This window comes from Lissotriton helveticus, chromosome 8 (assembly GCF_964261635.1).
Source record: "Lissotriton helveticus chromosome 8, aLisHel1.1, whole genome shotgun sequence".
NCBI lineage: Eukaryota > Metazoa > Chordata > Amphibia > Caudata > Salamandridae > Lissotriton > Lissotriton helveticus.
The window spans coordinates 288,823,752-288,850,433 of NC_136069.1; positions in this window are offsets into that span (position 1 = coordinate 288,823,752).

Below are 26,682 nucleotides of genomic sequence, written 5' to 3' on the forward strand. Positions count from 1 at the left end.
TGGCCCCATTCGCACATCAGTCCGCTACTGACGCCATCTCACAGGCTAATGGGGCGCCCCACGCCGACTTTCAGCATTGTAGAATGACCACACCAGTACAGCAACTTGCTAGACATTACCTCGGTGCCATCCGGATCTCGGCGCCCCACTGCAGATGAAGTGCCTCTCAACTATGAAACCACCACGGTGACATCCGGATCTTGGCGCGTTGTGCTGCCTTCGGCCTATTCGCACATCGGTCCGCTACTGACGCCATCTCACAGGCTAATGGGGCGACCCACGCCGAGTTTCAGCATTGTAGGATGACCACACCAGTACAGCAACTTGCTAGACATCACCTCGGTGCCATCCGAATCTTGGCATCTCAACGCCTAGTGGTATCTTCCATACAAAAAATATTGTTACGCTGCCTTTGGCCCCATTCGCACATCAGTCCGCAACTTAGACATCACCTCGGTGCCATCCGGATCTCGGCGCCCCACTGCAGATGAAGTGCCTCTCAACTATGAAACCACCACGGTGACATCCGGATCTTGGCGCGTTGTGCTGCCTTCGGCCTATTCGCACATCGGTCCGCTACTGACGCCATCTCACAGGCTAATGGGGCGCCCCACGCCGACTTTCAGCATTGTAGAATGACCACACCAGTACAGCAACTTGCTAGACATCACCTCGGTGCCATCCGGATCTCGGCGCCCCACTGCAGATGAAGTGCCTCTCAACTATGAAACCACCACGGTGACATCCGGATCTTGGCGCGTTGTGCTGCCTTCGGCCTATTCGCACATCGGTCCGCTACTGACGCCATCTCACAGGCTAATGGGGCGACCCACGCCGAGTTTCAGCATTGTAGGATGACCACACCAGTACAGCAACTTGCTAGACATCACCTCGGTGCCATCCGAATCTTGGCATCTCAACGCCTAGTGGTATCTTCCATACAAAAAATATTGTTACGCTGCCTTAGGCCCCATTCGCACATCAGTCCGCAACTTAGACATCACCTCAGTGCCATCCGGATCTTGGCATCTCAGCGCCTTGTGGTGTCTTCTACTCCGAAAATATTGTAGAAAATATTGTTGCGCTGCCTTTGGCCCCATTCGCACATCAGTCCGCTACTGACACCATCTCACAGGCCAACAGGGCGCCCCACGCCGACTTTTACCATTGTAGGATGGCCACACCAGTGCCACAACTTGCTAGACACCACCTCGGTGCCATCCGGATCTTGGCATCTCAGCGCCTTGTGGTGTCAGTCAGAAAATATTGTTGCGCTGCCTTTGGCCCCATTCGCACATCGGTCCGCTACTGACGCCATCTCACAGGCCAACGGGGCGCCCCACGCCGACTTTCAACATTGTAGGATGGCCACACCAGTGCGGCAACTTACTAGACACCACCTCGGTGCCATCCGGATCTTGGCGCGTTGTGCTGCCTTCGGCCTATTCGCACATCGGTCCGCTACTGACGCAAACTCACAGGCCAACGGGGCGCCCCACGCCGACTTTCAGCATTGTAGGATGGCCACACCAGTGCTGCAACTTGCTGGACACCACCTTGGTGCCATCCGGATCTTGACGCGTTGTATTGCCTTCGGCCTATTCGCACATCGGTCCGCTACTGACGCCGCCTGACGTGCCAACGTATTTTCTCCGCATTTTATACCCTATGCCGCATAACAGGTCATGTGACTTGTTTATAAAACTTTTCATTGGTTCATTTTACTTTTGGTTTCCTAATGATGGAAGGCTTGATCATATGACCTAAAAACAACACTTTTCATTGGATGAAAACTTTTTTTTTTCCCCAAACGATGAAAGCCCCACCTTGTTTCTGGATGTTTCAGACTAAACTGGCGTCAGCATGAGAGCACCACCATCTCGTAGCTCCGTCGTGGTCATTCCGCGAGCAATCATGGCAGCCGCTCCCCACCAGAAGCCTGCAGGAGTCGGGGCCCCCAAAACTTTTGATGAATTCTCAAGGCGGAGGGGACGCTTTCGAGAATGGGGTCCAAGACCTAGCAGACAAGCGTCCGATTTCCAAGGTGTCCCAGGGCCATTTCAGTGCACCAGGCCCAAAAAGGAAAGAGCCTGCCGCCATTTTGAGAGTCCTGTGACAGCCGCCTATCGCTGCACCGCAAGAGTGGGCGCAACTCAGCTGAATTGCGGCTTTTGACACAGTGGACCAAAAACGGACGGAATGGCAACTGAAACGGTAAAGGGGCGCCCCACTACAACAGATGAGACTCCACCTGGAGAGGCCCGTTCACGCCGCCTCCCCCGGGGCGCCCCACGCCGTTATTCGGAGCAGCATTGTAGGATACCAAAACCAGTGCGGCAACTTACTGGACATCACCTTGGTGCCATCGTTCTGCTGCCTTGGAACTATTCGCACAACAGTTTGCTACTGATGACCCACCCCCCGCGACGCCCCACGCCGTTATTTGCTGGGTGGCAACTTACTAGACATCACTTTCGTGTCATCTAGATTTCGGCGCGTTCTGCTGCCTTGGAACTATTCGCACAACAGTTTGCTACTGATGACCCACCCCCCGCGACGCCCCACGCCGGAAATCTGGACGTTGTGCTGCGTTGGGACTATTCACACAGCCGACCGCTACTTCGTTGTTTTTCCCTAAAAATGTTTATTTGTTCTTACTATTTTTGTTTTCTTGTATATATTTATAAATTATTAAAGTTTTATAATCTTACTACTTTGTCGGAGTGCTATATATTTTTAATGTGACACATAATTGTAAAAACTTTGATGTACAAAGAGTCATCCCTGGAATCTTCCGCTTCACGCTCGGTCCCCTCCCCAATCACAATACAGGATGGTTTTCAGATAATAGCAACGCTTCTGCTGTGACGGATCTCATCGAGTGTGGACCTTGATCTACTATAACTCCTTTGAAGAGGGGTGATTCTTTACAGCTGTGGCCATAAACTACATCTGCAGGGCTAGCTGATAGCCTAGGACCGGCCTGGACAATCAGACACAGAGGAAAAGGAGTGTCAGAGGGTGCGGTAGTGAATAGGGCGAAAGGGAGGTGTCGGGCGGGCACAGGGTGTGATTCTCAGGGAAGAGCAGCGCAGATGGGGGGAGGTTTATTACCCATGCATAACACAGACAGCGGGGGTGACCACTGCCTGGGTGAGATGCTTGCGAGGGTGGGGAGCCATGCTAAGGATCGACAGCGTGCACAGAGTGGGTCTGGTCAAGGCATCTAAAATGGCAGCCGTGCACGACAAAAGTGTGGCATTTGAAAAAAGACAAGATGGCGCAGACAATGTTTTTCAACACTTCCTGATTTCCTTCGAATCGAACGTTAACAGACGTTGGGGCATATTACCAAAGTTAAACGATATTTATCCCTAACGATGCATTGCAAAGATTTTTTTACCGTCAGAAATTATCGCAGATAAACCTTGCTATTATCAAGGTTTATCGCAAATACGATAAAAAACGACCGCAATGCATTAATATCGCTGAAAACTCCGCGATATTCATGCATTACCGAGCTAATGCTCTTAGCCATGTTATCCACCTCCCATTGGATAACATGGCTAAGAACTGCTCAGGGCAGCTGTTACTTTTTGGAGATATTCGCGCTTATCTCGAATATTTCCAAAAGTTGATAATAGGAGATAGCGATGTTAGCGACTGTTTCCAGTCGCCAACTTCTTGGCATGCCCACTTTGCATGTCATTAGTGATAAACATCACTCACATGCAAAGTGGGGCCCAAGATGGTCGCTATCTCCTACTAGCCGTCGCTAACTGGTGTTAGCAACAGCTAGGTAATACAGATATAATTTTATCTCCGCGAAGCGGAGCGCTGTTACAGATATATATCTTGTTTTTGAACGTTAATTTCTCAAAATGCACTGAAGCACATATATTGAGACCTAGCAAAGGCACATCGGGCTACCAGTCCCTAATATTTTACCAAGTTTCGTGCAAATCCATTCAGCCGTTCGATTATTATTATTTTTTTTTTTTTTTGCCCCGCGGGGCCTTTTTTAAAACCTCCACATCAAACTTAGGAGGTCAGCGAGGATCTACTATGCCCCCTTATGGTCATTTGCCCCTTCGCTTTGGCCTCCTCTTGTCTCTCGATCCTACCGAGAGACAAGATGGCGGCCGCTACGTACTGTTTGGAATGTTTACAGACACCGGAGAGCCAATCAGCTTCGCTTCGCAAAGCTCCGTAACGCGAAAAGTACGCGAAGCGGTGCGCTGTTACAGATATATATCTTTTTTTGAACGTTAATTTCTCAAAATCCACTGAAGCACATATATTGAGACCTAGCAAAGGCACATCGGGCTACCAGTCCCTACAATTTTGCCAAGTTTCGTGCAAATCCATTCAGCCGTTCGATTATTATTATTATTTTTTTTTTTTGCCCCGCGGGGCACTTTTAAAACCTCCACATCAAACCTACGGGGTCAGCGAGGATCTACTATTCCCCCTTATGGTCATTTGCCCCTTCGCTTTGGCCTCCTCTTGTCTCTCGATCCTACCGAGAGACAAGATGGCGGCCGCTACGGACTGTTTGGAATGTTGACAGACGCCGGAGAACCAATCAGCTTCGCTTCACAAAGCTCCGTTGCGCAAAAAGTACGCGTCCTGGAGCGCTGCCCGGTCCGCTGTTACAGATATATATCTTTTTTTAAACGTTAATTTCTCAAAATCCACTGTAGCACATATATTGAGACCTACAAAAGGCACATCGGGCTACCAGTCCCTACAATTTTGCCAAGTTTCATGCAAATCCATTCAGCCGTTCGGGCTAAAAGTGAGGCCAACCGCCCTATGGAAAACTCAATGTTAAAAACACGTTTTGGGACCCCCCTTTTTTCTCAGCCCCCCCTTGACGAACACCCCCCAAATTTTCAAGGGCTGCTCAGAAACAAAATGTTCCATTTTCCTGAAAATTTCAGCCAATTCCGTCCACAAACGCCAAAGTTATTAGACATAGAATTTTCAAAAATCCCATAGAGAAAAAATCCTAACTATATATACCTACTGGCGACCGCCAGTAGGTAATATATATATATATATATATATATATATATATAAAATAAAATCGATTTTATTTTTTATATCAGTATTTTTGTACTTACCTGTGTAGGTAGGGGAGTCGATATTTTTGTGTTCTATATTTTTTGGGGGATATTTTTTACATCAATGTTTTCTTCATCGATATTCTATCAATGAACCCTCCTCAGCACCTGGATACTACTGGGAGGATAAGTAGCGCTTTAGAAATACTAATTGATTGATTATATCGGGAGGATGGTGGAGTGGAGGAGCCAGCCTTGTCGACATATTTGAATAGTTTGCCTATTCCTTTGTTTGGTCTCTGCACACCAACGATCTCTTGATGCACCCATGACACTCGTGGAGGTCCATCTCGCCCTGGATCAGATGGCGCATAACAGAAGACCGGATATGGCTGGATTCCTTGTGTAATTCTTCTCTGCATACCAGGTTGCACACACCCCGAGGCTTCTGTGGATGTTTCAATCCACAAAGTCCACTGGAGTGCTTCCCATCCATGCACGAGGCACTGATTGCAGTGTTACCGTCCGAAACCCAATAAGGATCTGTTGAAGGTGCGATCATACAGGCTGCTTTTGTTGCTCAATACAGACCCGGGTCAGATCATTGCAAACCGACTGTTTCCGCAGTGGGTTCATCAATGGGAGGAATACCTTCCATCACTTATTCCGCCTTAAGGATGAATAATCACAGGGGGCATCTAAAGGGGCTGCCCTGTCATTGGACATTGAAAAGGCTTTTAGATTCCTAGGCTGGCCTTATATGTGAGGATTGTTGCGATGTATGGGTCTAGGCCCAGAGATTTTGAAATTGATAGATTTACTTTAAACAGAACCAGTAGCCAGGGTATGTACCGGCAGGGAAATCTCAGCCTCCTTCAGGCTGTGCAGGGGCACCAGGCAGGGGTGTCCACTCTCTCTCCTTATATTCATATTGAAACCACTGACGGGCCTCTTTCACAGACGAGAACCACAGTGGGGAGTGCGAAGCGGCAAAAGTTGGGAGGTGATCTCACTGTATGGAGACGTTATGCTGATCTTCCTTCGGGATAACATCTGGGATCTCCATGTGGTGATGGACATGTTTGATATTTTTGGTGGGGTGTCTGGCCTCCGGTTAAATCACTTTAGTCCCGCCTTTTCCCACTACGTGAAATTATTGATGCAGAGTATGAAGGTCCCCAGCCCTCAGGCCTCCTCTGGCACTACGACATCTGTCGATACCTTGGAGTGAATATTTACCACTCAGAATATGACTTGATGGATGGCAATCTGGGCAGGGCTTTGGCGGCTGCTCACCACTCGCTGACAGTCTGTTCCACTGTGCCACATTCACTGATTGAAAGAGTATCTGTCATGAAGATGCAGGTGTGTTGGTGCTACCCCGGACGGTACATCATTTTTCGGCCCTATCGGTCTTTTTGCTCCTTCGTTCCTTTAAAGAACTGAACTCCATTCTTTCTGACCTGATATAGGTCCCCAGAAGGAAACGGGTGGCCGTACATAAATTATTTGTCCCTTTAGAGAAAGGGGGACTAGATGCCCCCGCATTATGAACTCTACTGCACGGCTGCCCAACTGCAGTGGCCCATGCAGTGGCTCATGGCAAGACCCAACCTAGAGTGAGCTTATGTCCAGAGAGACCTGAGGGTAGAGGGCATTCTAGGCTAGCGTATGCATCGGCGATGTGGGGTTCCACTTGAGGGATTTCTAGCTACGGTGGCTAAATCCTGCTTAAATAAATATGTGGATAGCCGCTGTGGCCTAGTGCTTTATGCATCCGTCTTGTCACTGTGGGTGCTACTAGCATTGCGCGACATTGCAGCTCAACACGAGCACGGGGATGGAGGTGGACATTGTCACGCTCGGAGACCTGTATGAACATCACCTCTTAATGACCTTTCAGGAGTTGCGGGTGAAACGGGAGGTGCATGAAGCCCGATTTCTAACTCACAATGCCTTGGTGGAGGCCATCAGAATGATATGGGGACCAGACGGCACTGAACTGTCATATAGATATGCTTTGCCTTCACACTCTGTTAAGTTAGCATGAGCTTATTATGAGTTTAAACACCATTTTACCTTTCTGCTGCTTCTGCACACGGCACATATTGTTATTAGAGCTTTGAGCCTAGTAGAATATTTTGCTTCACACAAGCATAATATGTTTTGCTATTGTATCAGCTTTGCTTGGTAAGCTATGTCTGTACAGTGAGTGCCGAGGCCTTCAAGGTTCTTTCAACACAGTGGTTGTTGTGAGGTCTGATCTTTGCACGTCCTAGACTTAACATATATGCAGCTGCGGCCAACTCTGGCTTTAGGTGCGTTTAATATTGCACTGCACAGAGCATGTCAACACACTTGATGGATATTTCGCATGCAGAGAGCTGGTGGAAGATGATGTGATCCCTTTACACTAGGATCAAAGGTATGGGGCCGCCCTTCTAAAACTCAAAGAGACCTTCTTTAGATATAATATAATATACTAGCAAGGGAGGGTAAGACTTAGGTGCCACTTAGCCTTCTTCCCTTTAGCATTTTAACATGCTTTCTCCCTTTGTATTTTATGGACTAGTAACTATGCAGATTACTTTGTTTCTTATAATATGTTTATTTGTATTAGCTAAGATACTGGGCTTGAGAACACTGCATTAGAAATAAACATTTCAAACTTGCACATGTCTTCATTTACTCCTCGTTCTGGATTGATATGTTGGTATAACGAAAGAGTGTTCATGTGTTCCACGTTACCTGAGGTGTTCTAAGTCCATGTTCTGGGTTGTCTAAACATTGGGAGTTTGTAAGAACCAATGAGACACTGATTGCTAGTCTGGTAGGGGATTTTGGGTACTAAGGTGAGTTTTGGCACACCCTAATTCACTGAGGTTCCAAATCTCTATGCACAGTTCTGTGTGAGAGCAGTGTTCCTGCGACAGAACTGTCTGTGTCCTCATTACTTCAGGTGCTACTGGGATTTGGAAATGGCAGAAATGCAGTCACACTACTGTACTGCAGATTGCTTGCACTCCATATCCCATCTCTTCCGGTTTTCAGGGATAATTGGAATTGGTCTCATGACAGATGCACAATGGGCTATGTGCTGGAACAGATCTGGGTTGTCTCCAGAAATTCTTGCATCAAATATACTTAATGGAACTATGTACATCAAATGTACCTGACACCAAAGCGTCTCCACCGCATATTTCGAACAGTACCGTTAAGCTGCCCCCAATGCCCCTATCTCAATGTTGATTTTCACCATATTGTTTGAGACAGCCCTGAAATACTCGAGAATTGCCGGGATGCTATTCAGGCCCTGATGGACATTATAGGCCACCCACAGCAATGTTATCCACTTCACTGCCTCCTCAAGCTGACCACTTGTACCTAACACACCAAATATGTGGTTAAGTCTCTTGACCTGGAGTTGCACTACTGAAGTGCTACATAGCCATGGCCTGGAAGTCCACTATTGCATCACCTCAAGCACTCTAGCTAAAGGACCTTCTTAGGTGGGCAACTGCTGAAACCGTGGCATGGAAGAAGCTTCCCGAGCGGCAGGGGCTGTGCCTCAGCTGGATGCCTAGGATACCTACATTGCTAAAGTGCAGGCTAAGACAGAGAAGAGACCTCTCTGATTACTGGACAGGTGAACACAACTACGTGCTGGCCCAGCGTGAGAAAGTGGACTAGTCTGGTAGTAATTATCGTGCCCCTACAGTTAAAAAGCAGGGGCGTCCATCTTTGCCTGCGGGGTCGCCCTTGGCATGCCTTGAAAGATGATGTACTTGCGGTTGTCCCTCTATGGAAGTCCTTGTTACCCCATTTCCCCTGCAATCAACAGTGAGAGGAGGATTGTCTTGACTCCTAATCCACTGCAGTCCCCTCCCCACACCTCCTCGCCTGATCTGGAGATATCCTGGTTTTTGTTCTCCCTGAACCCCACATACACTCGACTGACCTAATCTGGTATCATACAGTTGTTCATGTTAACACATTTTAGCCCTACCAATCCACATATGGCCCTTTCCAGGGTCCCTAGGCTACCCCTCCACTGATGTGCTCTCTTGCAGGTGGAGAGGGAAGAGAGGGACATTCATTGGTGCTCTCAGTAAGCAGGCTTGTATATATAATAGTTTACTACATACTGGTGTTCTGAAGTGGGATGCTAAGTGAGTCTCCCAGGGAGTTCAAAGTGCAGCAATACCTAACACTGGGATGCAATTCCCTTATTTGTTGTTACATCTTGATGCACATTATTGTACTTTTAATAATGTCTGTATATATGCAATAATTTCACTAAAGAGCTACTTGAAAAAAATTTAAACATACACAAATCAACATTAATTTTTTTAAAATAAAAACTCTTACTCAGATCCCCATGATTATTTTGTAATCAGTACACTGATAGAATATTGATGACAAAAACATTGATGTTAAAAATAACGAAAAAATATATAAAATGCAAAAATATTGACTCCCATACCTACACAGGCAAGAACAAAAATATTGGATCAAAAAATGTATTTAAATATATCTATACTAGTATTATAAAGAGAGAGCTGAAACCTTTGAGGCAGGTAAACTCAGTAACCACAGCACCAATCACAAAACCCAATACAGCGTAGGAAAGGGCAGTTGCAGCAGAAGGATATAGGCTATGCAGACGGGCACCATATACATTTAAAAGGTAAAAGAACCATGCCAACAAAGTTGTCCCTTGTGGGTGTGCTGGGGGCGTAACAAACTGCTGTGGGCGTGTGCTGGGGGCGTGACAAACGCTGGGGGCGTGTGTCCGCCACCTTCATGCCATTATATCGTGTGCAAACACTGGGGGCGTGACAAACGCTGGGGGTGTGTGTCTGCCATTTACGCAACTGCGCCGCTTTCAAGGTGCACGCTGGGGGCCTAACACGCTGGGACCATGACAAATGCTGTGGGCGTGTGTCCCCCATTTACGCAGGGGCACGCTGGGGGTGTGACAAACGATGGGGCCGTGTGTACGCCCTTCATGCCATGTGATTACGCAATTGCGCGGCATCAACGGCCACGCTAGGGGTGTGACAAACGCTGGAGGCTTGTGCTACGTTATGCACTTTATGCCATGGGTCGTATATTAATCACATCGTCTGCTGTGTGCGTCTGCTGGGGGCATGCAAAACGGGGTCACCTGGAAGCGTGGTAAGTAACCTTTCTATTGACTCCCTTGGGGGACTACCCGTTGTCTCACACATACTGGGGGTGCGGAATGCAGTGTGTGCCTTGGCCTGGGTGTGTGTGAAAGGGCTGAACGCAGTGTGTGGCTTGGCCTGGGTGCGTCTAAAAAGCACTCGGGCCGAGGAGTGTCGGTGTGGGTCATAAAAAAAATAAGAAGAACGGAAAGCAATCCTTCAAGGCTCACACAATTCAATTTCTTAGACGGACGCCGCTGGCCCTCAAGCGGGGGCACAGGCGACTGAGCAGGGCTGTAGCGGGCTCAAGAGGCGTCGGTATAGGTCATAAAAAATACGAAGAACGCTAAACAATCGTTCAAGGCTCACACAATTCAATTTATTAGACGGACGCCGAGACGCAACTCCATACGCTGACAACACATTGACAAAGGACTGCAGTTTCACACAACATTACCAACTTTAGTGGAGTAAATATACACTACAGACAGCTTAAAATACAAGGATAAGCAACAATGGCAAATAGCAAGATACAACTTGGAAGGACAACATATATATATAAGCGAACCAAAAATGTTGTATACCGCAAGATTTTTAAACCATTTGCCCTTGCCAAATACACACATTACACACATTCTAATTCACATCCGGACAACGTCGGGACGGGCTGCTAGTATATATATAAAATAAAATAATATATATTACATATTTTAATATTATTATGAATTTTAACAAAATAACTTACATTTAATATACATTTTAACAAAATAAAACAAATAAACTTAATACAAAATCTAAAACATAAACATAATTATTTAAGCATTTTTATATATTTACTTTAAAATAATTAATAAACTATTATCTTTAATTTATTTTAAAACTGTAAAATTATATAAAAATTAAATACATATATCAATAATTTAAAATATAAAAAAATCACTTTACAATAAATTGAAACATTAAACTATTATAAAATATTTAAACATACATTTCCCAATACAATCAGTGCAACAGTAGGGAAAGTGTTGGATAGCAAGATAATTAAATTTACTATTCCAACTCCAGTGAGTGCAAGAGTAGGGAAAGTGTTGGATAGCAGAGTGGTAAAAATTACTTTTCCCACTCTAGTGAGAGCAACAGTAGCAAAAGTGTTAGATAGCGGAGGGGAAAAAATTACTATTCCGACTCCAAAGAATGCAACAGTAGGAAAAGTATTGGACAGGAGAGGAGTCAAAATTACTATTCCCACTCCAAAGGGTGCAATAGTAGGGAAAGTGTTGGATAGCGGAGGGGTAAACATTGCTATTCCCATTTCAGTGAGAGCAACAGTAGGGAAAGTGTTGGATAGCGAAAGGGATGAAATTACTATTCCCACTCCAGTGAATGCAACAGTAGGGAAAGTGTTGGATAGCGGAGGGAAAAAAATACTATTCCCACTCCAAACAATGCAACAGTAGGACAAGTATTGGATAGCGGAGGAGAAAAAATTACTATTTCCACTCCAGTGAGTGCAACAGTAGGGAAAGTGTCGGATAGTTAAGGGGTAAAAACTACTATTCACACTCCAAACAGCGTAACAGTAGGGAAAGTGTTGTATAGCAGAGGGGTAAAAATTACTATTTCCACTCCAGTGAGAGCAACAGTAGGGAAAGTGTTGGATAGCGGAGGTGAAACAATTACTATTCCCACTCCAAAGAGAGCAACAGTAGGGAAAGTGTAGCATAGCACCGGGGTAAAAATTACTATTCCCACTCCATTGAATTCAACAGTAGAATAACTGTTGGATAGCAGAGGAGTACGTTTTTTAATTCCCCCACCCCAGTGAATGCAATAGTAGAGAAAGAGTTGGATAGCGGAAAGGTAAAAATTACTATTCCCACGCCAGTGAGTGCAACAGTAGGGAAAGTGTTGGATAGCAAAGAGACAACAATTACTATTCACACTCAGTTAAATCAAAAATAAAAAACATTAATAATTATGGAAATCATAAAAATAAACAAACAATATTTAGAAATGAAAAATCAAATATATTAAATATATAAAAATGATAATATTAATAACAAATAAAAACTAAAAATAATATATAATATAAAATAATAATTAAATGTATAAACCAACATTCTTTTAAACTAGAAGATATTTACAAACAAATAAATTAATTAATACATGCATGTGTTTATTGTATTTCCTATCCTATAACACCACACCAATAACAAAACACTTCAACATTTCTATTGAATTTGTTTAAAAAATTTAATTTATCAATTTAAAATGTTATTAATACAAAAACTAATAAACTTTATTGGATTACACACACTTTAACCATATGATATGCACAACACACACCTAAATTAAACTCTAAAATAATAAAACACTATTAAACTTATTTATGAATTAAAAACTATTACTATTCACAAGTAATAATAGAGTAATTAAAATGTATTTATTACCCATCCTTTAGCCCTTTAAAAGTAAAAATAACAGACAAAATATTAAACAATTACCCAAAATACATATCAAATAATTAACATTAATTAACAACTATATATTAATTAAATACAAATTGCTTCCCACCCTTTACTCCTATCAACACAAAACAAGCACCTAAAATTAATTACACAATTCTCATAATTAATTACCAATTAATTAGTTAAAATTAATCAACATCCAATTATTAATTCATCAATTGAAAATACATTACTTCCCACCCTTAACACCTATAAACACTGCAATACTCACCTAAAATGAATTACACAATTACAATAATTAATTACCAAAAATTAATTAGAATTAATTAACAGTCAATTATTAATTCACCAATTAAAAATAAATTACTTCCCACCCTTAACAACTATAAACACCACAACACACACCAAAAAGAATTACACAATTACCATAATTAATTACCAATTAATTAAATTCAAATTAATTAACAACCAATTAATAATTAATTAACAAATAAATGAACATGCACATTAACATCTCAATTAAAGAAATATTAATAAATTAAAAATAATAAATACATTTAATATAATTGAATTACTACCCACCCTATTCTCCTAGAAACCAACAACCCGCTACAGAACCAAAAACACACAATTCCAAATATTTGTTTTTAATAACTACTACAAATACTAAATATTTAACATATATATTAAAAATACAAACAATTCTTATACAAAAATCATACAACAAACACATATAAAATATATACTAAAATACATAACATTAATACACAAACAATATTTTTAATAACTATGGGCTCTGTTACGATGGTGGGCGGACAAAGTCTGCGCGCCACTGCAACGGATAAAGGCACCGCCTACCATAGGTGCGGCGGTCCCGCTGTATGCATTATGATGCCCCCGCCACACTGGCGGGCGCATCCCACATTCCTAACATTGCTGCGGGCTGCACACACCGCAATTTCAGAAATGCATGTCGTGCCTGCCACCTTGTGCCTGCAAATGCAGGGGTGTACCATAGGTACCCCCATGTGCACCCCCCAACACCCTGGGGGCCAGCAACGGGCCACCAAAAGCAAAGACTACATGCCTTTCCATGGCTGCAAAGCTGCCATGGGAAGCCTGATCTCCGTCGCCATCCTAATATGGATGGTGGTGTCTTGCAGACACCGCCACCATATTAATCAAGTTTTCCACCTGGTCGATGAGTAGACCAGCGCAAAAGTGCCAGCGCAAAAGTGGAGGACGGTCTTTCTGTCCGCCGTGGACCCATCAGCCATCCTAATAATGCGGGGGGGTCTTTCGGGTGTAGATGGTGGGCGCCCGGCGGGAGCGAACCGCCCACCATCCTAATGGGCCCCTATATTATTGTAAATGATATTAAACACTTCAATATTTTTAACATCACTATTACTTACAACAACTATGATAGTAGTAGTTTGTATTGGATATAATAAGCTGCCACCCACATCACCAAACCATTCACCAATCCTTGCAACCTTTTCCAGTCGTACTGAGCCATGAACCAAACATAAGTTATGTAATTAAAATTTTCATTATTAGCATACTGTTATCTGGCACAAACATGCAACTTTGCTCGACCTTTATTAGATGGCACATACCAGATTCTTTTGCAAGAAAAATATCCATACTGTTTCCTATTTCTTCGTTAATTTTAGTTAATGCATCTGCAGTATCAGTAGCTAAACAATCCACTAGTGTAGACAACTTTCTAATTTTCACATCATTCAAAGCCACACAAATGGAAGGAATCAATAGTTCACCAAATATAAACATAAATAGTTGTCAAACTCCACATTTTACTCTTCTAAAACTCATTTTACTTATCTCATTCATCTCACATATGATACACCCTCAAAAAGACTGATGCTAAACAACATGAGCCTATGCAGTTACATGAAATGTAAAAATAAGTTGATTTAACAATGAACGTGACAAATGCCATTAATGTAGGATCATTACTCAACTTATTATTTCTACCAACTATATAATTATAACTGTAGTCACTTGTCCCAATCCTTTCAAAATTTTCTCTATCATAATGTTTCTCACACATCATACAAATAACTCTTTTCTTCCCCTAATTATTTTGAAGTCAGGAATGTATCTTTGAATTTTGAAATCTCTCCTCAATGTCTTCCTGTAGTTTAATTTATCTCACTTCTGCGATATTTCTACTAAAATTCACTCTCCATTTGTTAAATTCTCTAATAAAACTATGCTTCCCATCAGTCAACTTGGCCCTAATGGGTCTATTATTTTTTATTAGCAAATGCCAAATCCTTAATTTCATGCTGCTCTTCAAAATACAATATGCAACCTGTTTCATATTACACCACTAGATTCTATCCCAAAATTATTAACAAATAAATACTACAGCACTGTTTGAAGGAAGCTGATAGTAGGTCACCCCCTCTGCAACAGAAGCAGACAGATAGGTACATACATAACAATTGTAATATTCATAATTCTCTTACGCTTGATAAACACATTTAAATAAGTAGTTTTCCTAAACTTCTCAACAGCAACATCTCTATGACCTAATCTACTATATTTTGTAACAGTACTATTAAAATATATGTTCTTATCTTCAGAAGCATATCCAACAGGAGCATACAGGCTCCCTAATACACTAATCAAAACTAATAAGATGAGAATCATAAAAACAATTTTTAGAGTCAAGCAGAATGTTTTTCAAGTACTCTCCTTATTAAGAAACACTCTCAAAAGCATAACTAAACCTCCAATCAAAGTACATAAATATCTAAAAAATCAGTTGTTCAAAAAGTTCAGAAATTCTAGAAGTCTCACAATAAATTGATGTAAGCAGATACAAGCATTCCATTCAGCAGTTCACTTCATAAAGTTCAATGCAGACAACTATTTTCAGCAGGATATCTAAGGTGCAAAATGAATATTCTCCAAAATGAGCATTTACAATTCAACTATAAGGGCATAAACAAAAAGATCTAACTTAGGGGCTCATTAGGATAGCAGTGTTTTGGCACAACCGCGGTGCTGGCGCTGGTGGAAAATGTCCTTTTCCGCATTCCATCTGCCTCGTGCCTGCCATATTACAATGGGAAAAGATAGACCATTTCCCATCCACTGTGGAGTTTTGGGATCCGCCTGGAATTTCCTTCTGCAACAGTGGCGGAGGGAGCCAATAGAGAAACACTGCTGTGAGGAATGACGTCCCGAACACAGGATAAATCACGATGTCTCAAACAGCCCATCACAACGCAGCGGAGAAACCAGCCACCCGGAGATGGTGGAAGCACTACTGCGGAGAGCGAAACTAGAATCCCGGTCACCTCCATGCGTTCTTGACTGCTTTGGATCCAGCTCTTCAAATCTTCCGCTGCTATACCCGATCCACTACCAGCACATAAGACGCCGCAGCGATCAACACCGCAAGTAGGTAAATAACACATCTCTGCACACAACTGCAACACACAACTCCTGTGCCGAAATATGGTTCCTGTCCACATCCGACACTCTGGTGGAGACAGGAACATATCCCCCAGTGTACTCACACATGTCCTTCCTGCCAGAAATCCACACCTCCACATCGAGGTCACCCAATAACGGTTGTATGTCAATACAACGTGGGCTTTTACCCCGCATGCCATTACAACGCGGGGATTACAACGAAAGTCGTTACAACGACTTTCGCTGGAGGGCGCTGGATAGTGGAATAGTTTAATTTTCTATTCTAACTCCAGCCCACGTTGACAGTAGGGAAGGTGTTGGATAGAAAATTAAACTATTCCCTATCCAACAGCGCCCTCCAGCGAAAGTCGTTGTAACGACTTTCATTGCAATTCTCGCGTTGTAATGCCAGTGCGGGCTAATCCCCGCGTTGTTATGGCTGTTCTCCCCCATTAACAGCGTAATCACTGCAATGCCCTGGTCACTTCACCTCAGCGGTGAAGACACAGGAAAACCTGCTCACAATGTACTAGGAAGGGCTTGCTGGGCAGCTTCCTAGGGCCCTACCTTCACCCTACCCACATGGTGGGCTGCATCAATTGACCACAGCCCACAGCACATTTCCCAAATCCATTTCTCCACATGCTGTGTGCCCCTCTTGTGTCCCCCCTCAATGCACCATTTAGCAGCCAGTTAAAGCTCAACCTCGCACCTCACACATCGAAGGGCAATGTAGATTAACTGGGAAGGTTGGGGTGAAGATGAACACCCTGCACAGAAGGTCAGGGCTGGACAATCCTCCTCCCTACACCTGTCTACCACTCATGTGAATTAAGCTGAGTAAAACAAGAACTGAAGACTCACACTGCATATTAACAACCACTGAATTGTTCACACTGCATGTCTAGTCCCTCAGAAAGATCCCACACTGACACTCTGCCGCATACACATACCACAGGTCAGCAGCAATGTATGACAATAAATGGACTAGCTCAAAGTGGAGTGCACAGTGCTGGAAAACCATGGCGCAAGCCTCATAGCATGTGTACATGACATGCAAGAGGAGGAACAGATCACACAACCCTTAGGCCATCAAATCAGACATGGGTGGCACAATGAATACAATACAACCTAAGTGACATCTGTGTAATATCTCTGGGATACAGCAATGCAAGCTATGTATAGTCATAGGCATAGTAATGATAGGAAGTATCAGAAGCCATACAGTGCCAGTCCCACATCTGTGTCAACTACCTTGACATGTGTATGCCACCAACACAACACACATGGCTCATTGTCACACTCCCTGACTGTCAAACCCAAGTAGGACCTTCACACATACACATCATCTACCCATCTAACACCTGCAACACTAAACACCTGTGAGAAACACACATGAAGGTGCAAATAAGGTCCTGTGATTTCCCAGACAACCAATGACACACCCTGGTGTGTATCTACAAATGTCAGACTCACACTTGGGGATGTCTGAACCAATGCTGACCAAAAGCCAATAGCCAAACACAAATCTCACAAACAACACCCAAAGAAGTCCAACAAGCTCAGCCATGTGCAGGCAAACATTGGATATGAAATCTGACCCCAGACAGAACAGGAATACACAACATTTTCACTCTGGACATATGCACAGACACCATACCCCAACCCTAACACGAATTGCATCATCAAATGCCAATCATGAACACTAACTGGGATCAATGGGACAAATCATCTAACACAGACATAGACACCACAGCAGTTATCAAGTGAGCATGGTGTCAATGTGTACCACAAGCATGTGCATGCACAATTCTGACAAGTGACATGTCAAATATAGGAGGACATAGGACAATTGTGCACTCAAAAGAAGCTCATTGACAAGAATACACAGTGCAACATGTGACATTCACACAAGAAATGCACAGCAGAATATATCATAAAGCACAAACTACTCTCACACAATGACATGCAATTAGAACATCGCACACACATGCCCCTGTCAGTAGAAAGACCCAACACAGGCCAAACACTGCATCCATCAACAACAAAACCACAACATATGCACACACCAATACATCACTTACTCAACTCAGCTGGACATCAGGGGGGATGCACACCAGGCAAGTACAAGGTAACATACACTGACAGCAGCACATGCACAGTAAACAGCGTGTGAACACCTACAAAACCAGTATCACACATATCTGAGTGCTCCGCCATGGACTTCCACAACACAAATCATCACAACACACAAATCACATCACACTCGGGAAGGGTAGCAGTAACTCAGTAAACACACATATACCTTAGCCATCACCCACTGCTGCGCAACTCAGGAAAACCCAGATGCATACAACATTACTAGATGACTGTGCTACCCAAAAATATGCACTGCACATGAGCAACCATGACTGCAATCAAGTAGAAGAATATACAACATAACTAATTGTGAAACTGTCCTGAGTGGCACATTGATCCTGTACAAAGATCATACTCCCACAGTATAGTGTCACACTATGAAGTGGTGGGGAGGGTAAGGCATGGGGTGGAAGCCATGAGACTGTGGTGGTGTGTACAACAGTATTGGTCAGGTGAGGAGGGTACAGTGCAAAAACACATAGAGGATTAACTCACAATGTGTAGGCATCAGAAGCACTTACAGTATGTGGTATTACTCATCATACCACCTACTATACTTGTCCCATAAATGTGTCAAGTGACAGCAATGCATGAGAAAACTCACAAATAATGTCAGTGTGGCTGAATAGGTCAGCACAGTGGGCACAAACTTAAACAAGGCCTATGGCTGATCAACAAAACACATCACAGACTTAGCAGTGACATACCCTGCATACACGGACAGCAACAACAAGTAGATGTACCCCAGTAGTGCAAGGACACACCAACACACTGCACAGTGCTCAACCTACAACTCCTACATTTGCCCACAATCTGAAGCACATGTCTGACAATGTAAACAAACAGGCAGTCATTACCTGGATCATACATGTGTGTAGTTTGCATGTGCAGGGTCAGATGCACCTCAACACTACTGACAACGACAGGCCAATCACACTGCATGACTACTCAAGTCCACACATTCAAATGTACCCATGTGACTATGAAGACAGGCCTACACATCAACATTGCTGTTCACACATCAAGAAAGATCCCACATATATGAGGGACCCTGGCCACCCACAAGTAATCATGGGGATAGAATCCATCTTTGTTGTAGTATTGCACCCTATAATGACATGTCTACAATTAAACCTGAACATAGAATGAGTAGGATAAGAGTGGATCATCACAAACAACCATCATTGCACCTTCAAGCCTCAGAGTCACGAACAACAAAAGTGCCTGGGACCTCTGGCAACCTATGAAAAAGTAAAACAAGTAATTACCAATGTGGAAGTGGCATACAGAGCATGTGTCACATGAACATATACCCATACATAAAACACTTTTCATTTAGCAAGGGCAACAACAAAGCAGACAACAGAGTAACAGATTGTTTTTACATAATATCCAGATAGGCAACCAAAGTGCAAACCATCAAGGCCATTGGCCATTACAAATTCCTAGCATGCACATGTGTGCATGACAGACTGCACAGGAAATGGGCATCAAAAGTAACAAACAGCAAGGCCATTGACCTTTAAATAATCCTAGCATGCACATGTGTGCATGACAGACAGCGCAGGGAATGGGCATCAAAAGTAACAAACAGCAAGGCCATTGGCCAGTATAAATTCCTAGTAGGCACATGTGTGCCTAACAGACTGCATAGGAAATGGGCATCAAAAGTAACAAACTGCAAGGCCATTGGCCAGTCCAAAGTTCTAGTCCACACATGTGTGCATGACAAACTGCACAGGAAATGAGCATCAAAAGTAACAATCAGAAATGCCATTGGCCAGTCCATATTTCTAGTCTGCACATGTGTGCATGAGAAACTGCACAGGAATTGGGTAACACTGTCCACTGCCATGGGAATCACCACAGCTCAGGGGCTAAATATGGGCAGTCCAGGCACAGCTGTTGGGGAAATGGTGTGGGGAGGAGTACTTGGCTTAAATATTTGGCTTTAAGTCAAACTAGGAGGGGGCTGATTGTCAGGGCCAGTTGGAGGACTGGACCTGGGAGAGAGAGAACTGGCTGAGGTAGAAGCATATGTGGCTGTGGGAGGCACAGGGATTGAGGGTGAATGTTGAGGGCTGTGTCTCAACTGTTGGGGATTCGATAGCCCACTAGTGTTTTGGCTGGAGTGGGAAGTGAGGTGGGCACAACCTCACTCTCCACCAAAGCTGTATCAGGTGCAGGTGGCTCTCCCCATGGGGATTTGCTGGACCTGGTGGTATGCTTCAAGTGGCCTTACCACTTCCCCTGCTTCCCCTGTTGTCGAGGTAAACTCCCCACTTTGCTCTCTTGTCCCTGCTTCACAGTGGTGTGGGTGGGAGTAGACGTTTTGGGTGAATCTGCCTTTGAAATGTGTTTGGACTTGGCCGTGACAGGCACCAGGTTCACAGCAGACAGGGCAAGTGTTTGTGGGTCTTTGGAAGCAGGTGTGGGGATGAGACTGTCCTTGCTTGGCTGTGATTTTGATGAATGTGGTATTGAAGTCTGCTTCTTGGCCTGATGCCCTTGGGTGTCAAGTGATGGGCTTTTGGTTTTGCACTTATGTGTGCCCGTTTTGTGCTGTGGTGATGGGTCTGTGGTCTGGTACGCTTGGAATGCTGCTGTTGTGTGCTTCGTGTGGAGGACTTGGTGCCTGAGGGCTCTGGCATGTAGACACCCTCGTCAGGTGGTGCCACTGGCAGGGTGGTTGTTGAAGGGACAGGAGCTGGACTGGCAGTTTGTGACTGCTGAATGGCTGCCATCACTGTGGAGGACAAAGACTGGATAGTTCGGTGTAGGCCCCCCACATCAGAATGAATGCCCTCCATGAATGCAACTACCTGTGCCAACTTCTTGTCATGATCCCGGAAACCATTCAGGAGAGCAATCTGACCCACACACAGCTGGCGCAAAAGGTTAACTACCTCCACACTGAGGGCAGCAGGGGAAACAGGGGCAGCGGTGCCTGGGGGGAAGGAGAGTCTACCCCTCCTAAGGCTGCTTGCATGGACAGCACTTGTGGGAGCATCCGGGAGGGTGGGCACTGAATGAGGTGTGGCAAAAGAAGAGGCATATCTGGAATTTCCTGAGCCCGCCAACATCGAGGAGTCACTGCTGGAGTCGGAAGATGTTGAGGGTGGTGTTTCTGGGTGTGATTCATCCAGAGCACTCCTGTCCCCCCAAGGTGCCGGTCACATCAGTGTCAGTGAACTCATGGGTAGCAGTCATGCTAGAAGCTTCCCCACTGGTGTCCGTTCCCAGTCCTTCCCTGCCCTCTGTAGATTCTGCAAGAAACAGAGACAAAGGTTCAGTATAGAGTACTGAGAAATACTCAAACATGTCCTTTTCCAATGGCTACAAGTCCAGTATATCCTCCATGTTGTGCTTTGAAGCACAACTACAGTTGTACATTGGTGTCAGCTATGTAGATGTCACAATGTATATTTTGTGCACAGTACACATCTATGAATGCACACTAATATGATGCTCACTGTTGTTCACTGCCAGGTGATGTCTATGACACTCATACTGCAGCATATGTCACAAGGCCACATCTCATCTGGCAATGACAAGGGTCATGGTTTTAAAAACATGAGAAACCACATGTTGTATGAAAGCAGAACAGCTGCACTCAACACTGAGGCCACTTAGAAGCAATTGCATCACACTAGAGACATCACAGAGCTTCGCACTGGCTTGCAGTTGGTATTCATGCAGTCACTCATACCCAAAGTCACACTTTGCACAAAATTCACCCCCAACTTGCTGCTGATGGGCCGTCAAGCGTCCATCCAGCTCTGGCTGTGTCACTTCCAAGATGTAGGCCGTTAGTGGCGTTTTATGCTCCTGCCTGCCAACCTGCCACTCTGAGGGAGCACCCCCAGCATCATCTCTGCCACATTTTTTGTTCAGCCGGCAGAAGTTATCCCACCTCTTGAGTGTGTGTGCTGTCAGTTAGAGACATCCAGAGCCCGCACTTTGTGTGCAATATCCCTCCATATTGCCTTACACTGGTGGACCTTAAGCTGCAGGCATTGGAGACAAGAATAGGAAGTATCAGTGACACTCTGTTATGTACCAATGTGTCTCAGTACAGGAGTATGAAAATACATAGCACACTAATACATAAATGTTGAGCAGAGGCCGTACAGCATGACATGTAGTACACTTACATAAAATATTCTCAGATAAATGTACACATGTGTGAGGATGGATACAGTACATGGCCATGTTATACACATGCAGAGTGCAAGCAGAGTAACCAATGTGAAAATGACTCTCATCCGTGATGCAGTATTGTTTAAATGGTGTACAATTACCAACAAATGTACTTTAAGTGAAAAATAAAAATAATGATTTATTCAGATTGAATTACAAGTCTTGGAACCATATTTGGTTTAATTCCAATGTGGTGTGATAAATAAGAGGGATTGAGGATAACAGTATTGGCGATTGTTCAGTTTATTATTAGGTCAGTGGCTTGGCCTTAATGTTGGGAGCCCATACCCAGTAGTGTTTTCTAAGCAGTATGTGAGTGAGCATGACATACAATACATTTGGAATGATGTGTCATGGAAGACTCACTTTGTCCAACACTACACACCCCTGAATGTCCTTGCACAGTGCATGCGTACATGTGTCATGGTGGTCACATATAGGGCCATGAACTTACATTCTCACACTCTTCTCACAAGGTGAAGTCCTGTCTTGTACAATCCTTAGGCCTAAGATAGCTCATTGAGAAAGAGGGTGGTGGACAACACATATGTTTCACTCAGTAAATTTAGTTATGGGTCCTTGTAACATTGGGCAGTTTCTGTGCAGGCCAGAGGGACAAACCCTGGGGTTAAATGTGGGCCATAAGAGACATCACATGCATGTACAATATTAGAGGGTAAACAGTGACTACACATGTGAGACTAAACACATAATGAAATATATAGAAGGATAACATCTCCAAATCACCTTTATCTGATGTGTCATAGGTGAATTACCACCAAAAGTGTTACACTCAGGCATTGTACTCATTAACCCTGGGCAGAGCACTTCGCTCTGCCCACGGAGTGCACGCAGTGTTGCCTACTACGCGATTCGCAAAGTAGGCGTAGTAGGCAACACTACGCACACCAGTGGACGGAGTGAAGTTGCCCGCCGCCCGCCTCCCTCCCGCCCTCTTCTACACCCCTAATTTGGATTTTTAATAGGTTAAAAGGTAAAGAAAAGCACTTACCTTTTATGCGGCGTCCCGGGGCTTCATCTTCTTCTTTGCGACGACTTCATCTAACCAAATGCGCATGTGCGGGCACCCGCACATGCGCATTTGGTTGGATGAAGTGTGCGCAAAGAAGAAGATGGAGACCCTGGACGCCGCATAAATGGTAGGTGTTTTTCTTTACTTTTTAACCTATTAAAAATCCAAATTAGGGGTGTAAAAGAGGGCTGTAGGGAGGCGGGCGGCGTGTAGTGGGGCTACACGAAGTGGATTCATGCCCACTTCACGAAGCTTCGCGTAGCCCCACTACGCCCAGAGTTAGTACTCATGTGCATAATGCACACATCACCATAGGGGCATTCAGTACCCTAAGGACAATATACATTTCTAATGTCAGAAATGAGCATGTGAAGACTTATTGGACTATGACATCAAATAGCACAGGCAATGTTTGGTCTGACTTCAACTAGCAGTGTAACTGTATGGCAGCAAAACTACAGCATGTTACTCCCATCCTTCAGTGCGGTCATGTCTGTGGAAACAAGGCTACACACCCCATTGACACAAACTCAGCATACTAGGCAGTGTATCACTCATTTACATTACCCAGTCTCAGACAAACGTCTGTTTCTTTTTGCTTAAGGAGAGCTGTAGAATTGTCCATGTTGCCATCCTCCCCACATCACATACTCAAGTGCAATTCTCAATAGGACATGCATGTAGCATTCTATAGGAAAAAATGTATGCATGCACATTGACTTGCACTCACAGGCAGATACTACTGCAGAGCAACATCATGTGAGCATTCTGAGTACTCCCAACCTTTTACTCAGACACTTACCAGTACATCTGGTGCACCATAAAGCCTCCCATATTGTGAAAGGACCTCATCCACCAGGACCTCCAGCTACTCTGTGGTGAAGGGACGGACCCTGCAGTTGGTGGTGAAGAATAGCAGGCAGCAGTGTCTGAATGCAAGTGAAATGCTTGGCTCTCTCACATACATTTCTAGGCCCCTAGGGTTATTTCAGTGGTACTCTGCTGCTGCAATTGGTCTGCCAGGTTTACATTTTTCAATTGTATCCAATGACCGGGACATCAGTAGTGGAGCACGCCTACCGCGAGTTTCAAAAATGTATTGCACTACCGCGATCGCGGTTCCCATTGGCTGCAATGCTATTGGCATAGGCGGTGTGACATCGCGGGGTCCAGGGGGTCGCTACCTCAATCGTGCATCTCTCAATTGTACCCAATGACTGGACCCGCAGGAGCAGAGCACGCCTACTGTGTGTTTCAGAATTGTATGTCACTACCATGATCTCGGTGACCATTGGCTGCAATGCCATTGGCGGTGTCACCACATGGGGTCCAGGTGGTCGCTACTGCAATCGTGCATCTTTCAATTGTGTCCAATGGCCGGCACCGCAGTAGCGTAGCACGCCTAACGAGGGTTTCTAAATTGTATGTCAATACTGGGATCGTGGTTCCCATTGGTTGAAATACCATTTGCATTGGCAGTGTCACACCGCGAGGTCCAGGCAGTTGCTACCGCAATCGTGCATCTTTCAATTTGATCCAATGACTGAGCCTAAGGTGCAGTAGCACGCCTACTGCGGATTTCAAAATTGTATTCCACTACCACAATCACGGTTCCCATTGGCTTCAATGGCATTGGCAGTGGCACAACGCGGGGACCAGGCGGTCACTACCGAAGTTTGGTATTTTTTTATTGTGGCCAATGACTGTGATTGCGGTGGCGGAGCACGCATACCGCACCTATGGACACATTATGCTATAGCAATGGCAGTGGCCAATGCTCATCATAGAACACTACTCCCTTAAAATGTTTATAGCACCTGATTGCTAAATTCAATGCTAGTATGACATTCAAATCACTGATGACTACACATGCCATGTCAGCGCACATGATTACATGCATTGGCATGTACTTCTTCACATGTGATATGTGTGTGTATGCACACAGATTTGGTGTGTAATAAACTCTCATATTTGTGAACATGTCAAATCTGTGAGATGGCTAATCAACCCACAGTAATGATTGGCTAACCACATAGTGTGCCTATTTCACTGTGTAGATTGCTGTATTCATTTTGATAGTTGAACAGCTTACACACACTGTGCTCATTGTGCAGAAAAGGTACGTTCTGTGCAACTTGAGCAAGAAGGTGTGGCAGGTACAGCAGCTACGTAAAAGTCAGCAGTGTTGCTGTTTTAAACATGTGCTGTGTCAACTACTCCCAGGGCTGGTGACACAAGATGTAGGAGCGTACCATTTACCATTCACGTAGTCAGATTATGTTTTCTGACCACATGTACGACTACATGAGATCAAGGTGTCTCTGCATGTGACTTATGCATTAAGCTGTTGTTTCAGTCCTGTCATTGTTGGCACTATGTTAGTCAAGATGTAAGATTTTTGGCACATCTCATAGGGAATAAAATTGACATGTATCCCCTTTCATTTTATGTAGGAGACGACCAAATGTGCATTGTCCGCTCCCAGTGCTGGCGAACATGGAGGATGAAGACATCATAAGAAAATTCCATCTGGATCGCCTTACCCTTCAAGACCTATGTGCTCAGTTGGACCCCCATCTGAGGCCTCACAGAACCTATCCGGCTGCTTTGACACCAACAGTTAAGGTGATGGTGGCCCTGCATTTTTTTGCAACTGTTTCGTTTCAGTACACGTGGTCATCACCGGTAGGATGCCTCAAACTATGTTCAGCATGGTGCTATACGATGTCCTGTCTGCAATGATGACATACAAGGACCGCTACATCCACTTCCCACAGAGATATGAATTGGCAGGTGTGAAGGGTGATTTCTATGATCTTGGACACATGCCTAATGTTGTTGGCGCCATTGACTGCACACATGTTGGCCTGGTTCCACCACAGGCACATGAGCACATCTATCGGTACAGGAAACATTTCAATTCAATGAATGTGCAAGTGGTATGCCAAGCAGATATGATTATCTCCCATGTATGTGCCAAATTCCTTGGTTCTGCACATGACTCCTACATACAGCATCATACCACAATTGATGGCTAATCTGCATCCAGAGCGTGCGTGGCTTGTCGGAGAGTACACAGAGTCAAGTAGTATGCTGTATGTGTGACATGCTGTTCTCAGCTGCTGTTCATATTAGTAAATTGCTCCCTGTATCTCACA